We start from the raw sequence: 8394 nt of genomic DNA, 5'->3' as shown, positions 1-8394 counted from the left end.
TAAGGTTAATGGGCTACGAAACACGTTATTAATTTTAGAAGCAATATGGAACATATTATAAATCATTGTTAAATATTCACTTATGATAAACTAAGATATAAGTCTAAATTGGTTTTATGTGAAAACATCATTATTATTAAACACTTATTTTATGAAAAGCTAGGTTGTAGACCCTTATGGATTTTCAGGCAAAAGATAATGAACAAATAACTATCTTTTAATTTCATTAGAAAACACATAGCCTATATTATTATATTTAAAGTCAATATATAAAGTAAAATTTTAAGTTATAAAAGAACTTAAACTCTTATTACTTTATTTTATCCTTTAGGAAAAGCTAAGTGATTTGTATATAATGTGGACTAAATTCTATGAAATCATTAATCATGCCATAAATCTAGTTAAGAACAAATTGACTATAGGTTTGATTAATAAATTATGATAAAGGATAATTAATCTATTAATTATCTTTAATTCTATTGTAAGAACAAATGATCTAATTCATTAGAAAGGAAATTATGTATAAACTATCATTTTAGTTTATAAAAGCAATGACCCTTGTTATCTTTTAATTAAGAAAATATAAATAATCAATTAATTGGACATATATTTATCTTCTATTTTTATTAAGAAACATATGGTCTACATATTCTTTTTAGTTTCTATTTAATACGGCTATTCTTAAACATCTATAATGAACCTTGTTAAATATGATATCTATTAAAAGGTCATTTTAAACTAGAAACAAGTTATCTAATTCTTTAGTAAGAAACCTATGTTTGCCAATATAACTATCAATTTCTTTATTAGAAAAGTATGAGTGCCTAGTTAAGTCATTTTAACATTATTATAAATTCTACTCTCTCGGTTTTCTCCTTTCTTTTCTAAATAGAATTTATACGTATAACTAAAAATTGTTTATGTATAATTCTTCTGACATTAATATACTAAGAAGTAATTGTAAATTACTAAATGAGACTTTTAATAACATATTCATGGTTATTACTACATACATAAATATTTTACTAATTCTACATAATTTAAGTGCTATACTTATGAATACATTTATTATGAATAGTAAAATCTATATCTTCATTTGACCGGAAATACGTGGCTTAATTCCTATTTCAATTTCTTATATCACTAAAATTATACTTATATCAATACTAACCAATTATCGCTCCACACACTAAAGCGAAATCAAATCTGTAAACGTTTTCTAGTGTGAAAATCACTGAGGTAGTGAATAGTGACCGTATTCGTTTTTAAAATTATAAAATCATACACATATTCAAAGCATTGTCGTGGGGTTCGATTTTGGTTACACGTATACATCAAAATCTAAAATCATACACGTGAATCGCCAAATCGCATCATCTCAATATTACAACGATAATTCACAAGATTCAAAACATGCTTTAGAAAATAAATTAACGGTTTGTCTTCAACCTTGGGTTCTTGCTCATGCGTGGGGATGGAGGTCGGCGAGGGGGAGCGGGATAGGGGGTTCGACCGGGGGACGCAGACGGTGAGCATGAACTCCAGCGAGGCTCCACGAACGGCGGGGCGGACTGCGACGGCGTGGGCAAGCAAGGGGTGTGAGAGAGGGAGAGGGGGCTCGGGGAGGAAGAGAGCTCGTGTAGGGAGGAGCAAGAGCTCGGCGGATTTTATATGGAGAGGGCGCTGGGGAGAGAAGAGAAACGATGGGTTCTTCATGGAGACCATTGATGGCATTCATCCATGGGGAGAGGGAGTAATGGGGAGGGAGAAACGACTGTCTTGATGCTTCTTTACACAGAGGGAGAGGAGGGGACGTGGTTGCCTAGGCGCGGGTGCTCGGGTGCGGTAGGGCGCGGGGCACGGTCGACGTGAAGCTCCTGGCACGAGCGTCGGGGTTGGCGCTTCCTGGTGCGGTCGGTTGGCGGCGGGGTCGCGGTGCACGGGGTCGGGGCAACGCACGGCTGCGCAGTTGGGGCCGGGCGCTGGGCATCGGGTTCCTGACGTCTTGGCGCCTGGCGGCTTGGTCGGGTTCTGGGTGCAGGGCGACGTTGAATCGCAGGCTTGGGGCGCAGTGCTCGGGCGTCCTGGCGCGCGGTCCTTGGCTGGGGCGCGTTGGGGAGAGAAGCGAGGGGGAGGAGAGAGAAAGGTGGTGGCGGCTGGGAAGGAGCCAGGGGAGCGGCGGCGGCTGTGCAGGGAGGCAAGGGGGCACGCGGCGACTAGGTTAGGGCAGGGCGCACTAATGGGCCCCTGGTGGGCCAAAAGACGGCTAGGGTTTTCTTTTTTTCTTTTCTTTTCTAAATTCGAAATATATTTTTAAATAACCCTAAAATTCATAATAATTATAACAAAAATATTTAGATATTTATAAATAAAATATTTATTTTTGGACTAGTAATTATTATATTAATTATTTGGATTTTCAATTAAGAATAAATGATATTAAATATCCAAAAATCAATTATGCGCAATCAAAAATTATTCTAATTTCAAATAAAAATCAAACACTTGTTGAAAATTCATTATCATAAATACCCTTAATAAACTAATTGTATTATTTTTATTTGATGATTTTTATAGTGTTACAAACCTACCCCTCTTAAAAGAATCTCGTCCTCGAGATTAAGAAAGGCTAGCATGAAAGCAAAGGAGATACATGGTTATTTGTAGGTTCTTAGTTCACCTTGAACTCTTATGATATTAAGGAACTTCCTTTCTTCTTTGCTCCGCAATGTATACTAATCAAGCGACCTTCATCATCGTACTTATAAAATGGTTGGTCTTCTGAATTATTGCTTAGGTCATGCTTGGCAGCTTTCTTCTCTAATCGGTCTAGACGCTTCTTGGGGCATTCGCGAATAAGATGTCCTTCATTTTTGCAGTAGTAGCAAGCACCTCTTGCTTTGAGTTCTTTGCATGTCAACTTTGCTTGACCAACAGGGGGTGAGGGTTGACTAGGTGTCTGTATCTCATATAGCTGAACCTGACTTGATTCTTCTGTTTGGATATCCATGTGTTTCGTGGCTTTTGCTTGTGGTTGAGGTGGATTAATCATGTATCCAAACATTTTTTCTATTCCTTTTGTTGTTCTTCATTCCAAAATATCTCTGTGACTCATTTTTCTCGTTCATAGTTGTTAAGGTAGGAATTTTGTCGTTGGCATCATTTACTTCATTTCCATTGGGGTTCATCATCTAGTCTGAGGGTGAAAGAGTTAGTGAGACAGATTGCATAAAAGGCTTGTATGACATTAAGATAAAGAGCTAACACAACATTTTGATTTCCAAGATAAGATTAGTCAAGGAACAAGGATGGTTTCAGATTTCTCCTAGCTTCATCATACTTTGAGAGTTTACAGGTGTTATAATCCTTAACATAGATCTTTTGAACTTTATAGATTTCATAGCATGATATCCAAATCATCTTTCTGATCCAACAATATTTCTTTGAGCACAATTTGAGAGAAAGACTTGAGCGGGACTTTAGGGCAACTAGACTGGAGCATCACCTTGTTTGCATACAGCAGATGACACCATACTTTATTCTCTTTAAAGAGGCAAAACACAATAGGCGCGAAAGATTCTCCAAATTTATTCATGTCTCACTTAGCACAATTACAATTCCTGAAAGGGGCAACACCTTGGCATTTTTTTATTCGTGAGACATACTCCTTCTTCTAGATAAATGATATATTATTCTTCCTTGTCAGATGCACCAATTAGAGCTGGAGGTCGATTGTCTTCAACTACTATTCTTTCTCCAGATGGGGTTTCCAAACACATGGTTCTCTCAGTATGTTGGATTACTGCCTTAGTTCTTTGTAACCAATTCTTTCCAAGAATCACATCCTTTCCCATTGATTCTATCACTATAAGATCAGCTAGAAAATCTATCCCATTGATTTTAACAATTACATTTGGACATATGTAGTTTACTAACATTTTTCTTTCAGGTGCACTGATGGTCATCCTTGATATCAATGGGACACTTAAAGATACCATACTTTGTTGCAAACTGGGCACTGATAAAAGAATGTGTTGTATGAGGATCATACAACACAGTGGCGATGGTTGTGTGAATGACCAGTGTTCCAAAAATTACTGCATTTTCATATGGAATGGTTCCTGTCACTGCATAACTTATCCTTCCTATGGACTTTTTCTGTTGTTTATTCTTTGTTGATGCATGAGTTTGAGGGTGTTGTCTTTTCTTTTGGACCTTACTGATCTCCACATCTTTCTTAGGACAACTATTAAAAAGATGGTCTGTATCACCACAGCCAAAGCAAGCACGACTTGATAAGTTACATGGTCGAGTTGTCTTTACGTTGCTGGTAGACTGAGATAGCTTCATCTCGGAGGTGATCTGTAGTGAAATCTTCTCAGGAGAGTTACGGAAGTAATGACCTTCACGTTCACATTGATAGCAAGCTTTTCCTGGAGTTATTTCTTGACTTTTTCCATGTTTCACTTTTCATTTCTTGGACCTGATGCGACCATGAGGCTGAAACTATGTGCAAGTAATAGTCCATCCATCAATGTAACACTCTTGTGTTTCTTCTTGAGGCTGGGCATCCTTGTGATGTTTCCTTTTTGGAATACTTTGCAATTCATCAACTGACAGTGCATTAGGTATGAGAGAATCTACTATTAGTTGGTCTTGGGGAGACATCTGTCTTTTTATGCCAGAAAATAAAATCTGGTTCTTCTGTTTTGTAGTTTCACTTTCGTTTGTACTGATCTGGCGACAAGGAATTCCATAGTACTCACAACAACAACGTGTTCCAAGGTCACTTGTCAGTTGGTTTGGATGTGTATCCTTTTGTGTCTTGAATGTTTGTTCATCAGCTGTTTTATTTATAGTGTTGTTTTGACTTGCCAACATACTGCATTCTTTGCATTTAGTGACATCTCTTGTAGTTGACATTCCAAGGTCTGACATTTGTATGGGTATGGAAGAATGGAAGGGACGAAAGGGTTGAGTAAAGACAGATTATAGAGAGCAGAGAAAACCCATCTATCTAAGGTTTTACCTAGCTAACTGATGCCATTGTGGACAAAAGTCACACAATACACCAACAATCATTCCAAAGAAGCAAATCAATCATGAACATAAGGGACAATGAATTCAAGCATACTAGCACAACACAATCCAATTCTACTCATTCAACCAAAACAAAAGGTGAGACAAGGTTTGGAATAAAAAAGATATTATAACATCAAGGGGTTGGGTAAGAATTATCAAGGAGTTAGACAAGACATATTTGTTGGTGGCCAAGAGTAAAATAAGATAACCTTGAACTATTAAAGTGAGGATAAATGATACAACCAAGGATATGAAGTGAGTTAGGGAGAAAGCATTATCAAGGAGACAAAATAGAGAGGCATTATCAAGTATGAGTAGGGAGACAAAGAATTCAATATATCAAGGTAGATATTGAGCAAGGATGGCAATATAATGGCAAGAAAACAAAAGTATAAGAAGTCAAGGGTTATATAGCAATATTATGGATTAGAAAACCACTATAATATAATATCGCCCTTACCAATCTAGTCGAAAATCTTAATACTAAAGAACAATCTTAGCAACCTAACCAAGAAGTCAAATAATAGATCCAGGGGATCCATAACAAAACTTCTTGCAGAGTGGGGATAAGACAGAGAATAGGGCATCATCGATAGCCTCGAAAGGGTTTCTTCTAGCAATCTTCGCTTCAAGTTCCGCAATCCTAGCTTGATCATCTTGCAATGCTTCCCATTAGAACCTTCTGATAGACTAAAAATCAGACAAGAAGGGTTGAAGATAAAAGAGTCGAGTTTTGATATAAAGTAAGTTTTTATGGAGACAATTAAGTCAAGTTTTGAACGACTGACTGGGCTTTCCATTTCTAACTAATCTAGCGACCTACGGTTACATTGCTTTGATACCACTTCTGTCACACTCGTTTCTACGGGGCAGAGCCGGGTGCATCGCATATGTGTGCCAGGATCTATTTCCACACATATGTTGACGTCACAAGTGTAATATATCAAAAGAACAATGCATAAAAGTGTAAATAACGATTATATTAACATAGTACACTTCGAATAGACATATTGTCTTAACCTTTATTCATCAAAGCACAGTGAAACATGGACATCCATCCACAGGAAGATGACCGGGGGTATCACTAGACTAGCATCCATAGAGCTTAGCATCATAACTTCATCTGCAAACTTCTAATCAAAATTTAAGCAATGGTGAGCTCACTTATGGTCGGGGCTCAGCAAGTGGGGGAAAAATTAATGCAAGTTTAACAAGGTGAGGCTAAGGTTGAGCAGTAAGCATTTTAGTTGGTCAACATTTTATTAACAACACCTGTCTTACTAATAAGTGTGAATCCCAATTATTCCCATTAAATAAAGGTATAAGAGTATATCAAAAACACTTAAGTGAAACCACTTAAGCAAACCATTAGCAGATCATCGGATCTCGATTTATTTCCATCTTGAAGTTCAATTAACATGTGAGGAGTCCAGGCTGCTCATAACCGTGAGCACGACTGATATATCAGTTTTACACTCTGCAGAGGTGGCACATCTTTACCCATGAGTCACGATTCCCTTCTAGCCCAAGTTAGCTAGACCTGTATTCACTTCCGAGGTGAATGGCTAATGTCTCACTATGAGGCTTTTCCCTAGAGTCCTCATTATGCAAATGCTAGAAATGATCAAACTGCATAGAGTACACCTAATGTAACCAACTTATAGTCCAGACTGCACGGTAAAGCTTTGGGAACTATGCTCGTATCCAATCCGCCTAAGCTGGAACTATAAGCGCTTGCCAGATTCCCCCGTTCCAGTCGACCACGACCAGCACCCGACATAAGACTTCCTTAGTTATTTAGCCAAGGGCGTCCCATACCACCCTCATGGTAGCACTGTTTTCCCAGGCGGTCACTCCATGTTCCAATTAATATGCAATAATCTTGCTTAATCGTCGGATTAGCAACAATAAAGTAAACTTACCATTTGGAACATTAATATCATAAACAGAAGTGACTGCATAAATTTAAAGTTGTAGCAATAGCATAGCTACTTGATTAGATCATAATCCCAGGTTAAACAAGGAGTAAGGTTGGAAAGGTTAGGGGTATTCGAATAGGTAACCCATCAAATTATGCATATATATCCAAGAGTAAACTTTATTAAATGTATTGATTGGGATCAAACAGAGTATGCAGAGGGAGAAGTCCACTTGCCTTGCTTATTGAAAACTTGAGGTTCTTCCACGGATAGGAATAGATCTTGATTCTTAACTACTAGATCAACCACTGAATTACACACAAACAAACAAGAAGAAACAAGCACCACTCAATAACATACAACATTCACCATACGCAAAGCTAAAAGAAAGCTTAACGAAAAGAGCATTCGCTTTTCAAAAACGTCGCAAGTAATGGTTATAATAAGAAGGTATTCTTTTCAAAAATGTGTGATCTATACTTTATAAAACAAGACATGAGCTTAATATATCTTAATTAAAATATACAAATATTAGGTTTACCAAATTAATCTTTTATAAAACGTCATATGTGATATGTCTAAGATTAAGGGTTTATAAAACGATAAAATAGGTTATAACGATATTAAACCTTTTTAACCTTTTAGAAAAGATATATGTTATATATCTAGCACTACAAGAGCTACAGTCATTTTCGGCGGCCAGGAACCGCCGAAAATAAGGCCTTTGCCGCCGAAAATAAGCTATTTTCGGCGGCAAAGGCTTTATTTTCGGCGGTTCCTGGCCGCTAGAAAAAATAAGCCGAAAATAAGGCTATAATTTTGGCGGTTCCTGGCTGCCAGAAAAAATAAGCCGAAAGTAATAGGTTATTTTCGGCGGCTACTACCTGGCCACCGAAAATAGTTAACTTTCGGCGGCTCGCTTCCTGACCGTCGAAAATTCGAGCCTGCCGAAAATAGTGTTCTTATTTTCGGCGGCTAGAGGAGGCCGCCGAAAATTAATAATTTCAGAGCAAAAAAAAATTTGAAAAAAATGCAAAAAATAACAGCAAATTCATCAACAATATAATCACAACATAAAAATAAAATGACAGTCCATACAACATCCACAATACAGAAACATTAAATCCACAAATCACAAATAGTCCACAACATAAAATTGGAGTCCATTATAACATCTGAGTTCACAAACAGTTCATACAACATAAAGTTCACAAATAGTCCATTACAACGCACACTTCGGCACAAAACTAACACCACATCACATATCGGGGTCGTTGGAGTTGTGACCACTACCTCAAGAAGCGAAAAACTCGTTAACGAAGTCGTGTAACGGGTTTGGATTCTAAAGAAAAAAGAAGACATTAATAACGGCAGTGTTTACATGCATGACCAC

This window comes from Zea mays, chromosome 5 (assembly GCF_902167145.1).
Source record: "Zea mays cultivar B73 chromosome 5, Zm-B73-REFERENCE-NAM-5.0, whole genome shotgun sequence".
NCBI classification, from domain to species: domain Eukaryota; kingdom Viridiplantae; phylum Streptophyta; class Magnoliopsida; order Poales; family Poaceae; genus Zea; species Zea mays.
Note: the sequence above shows the minus strand (reverse complement) of the source record.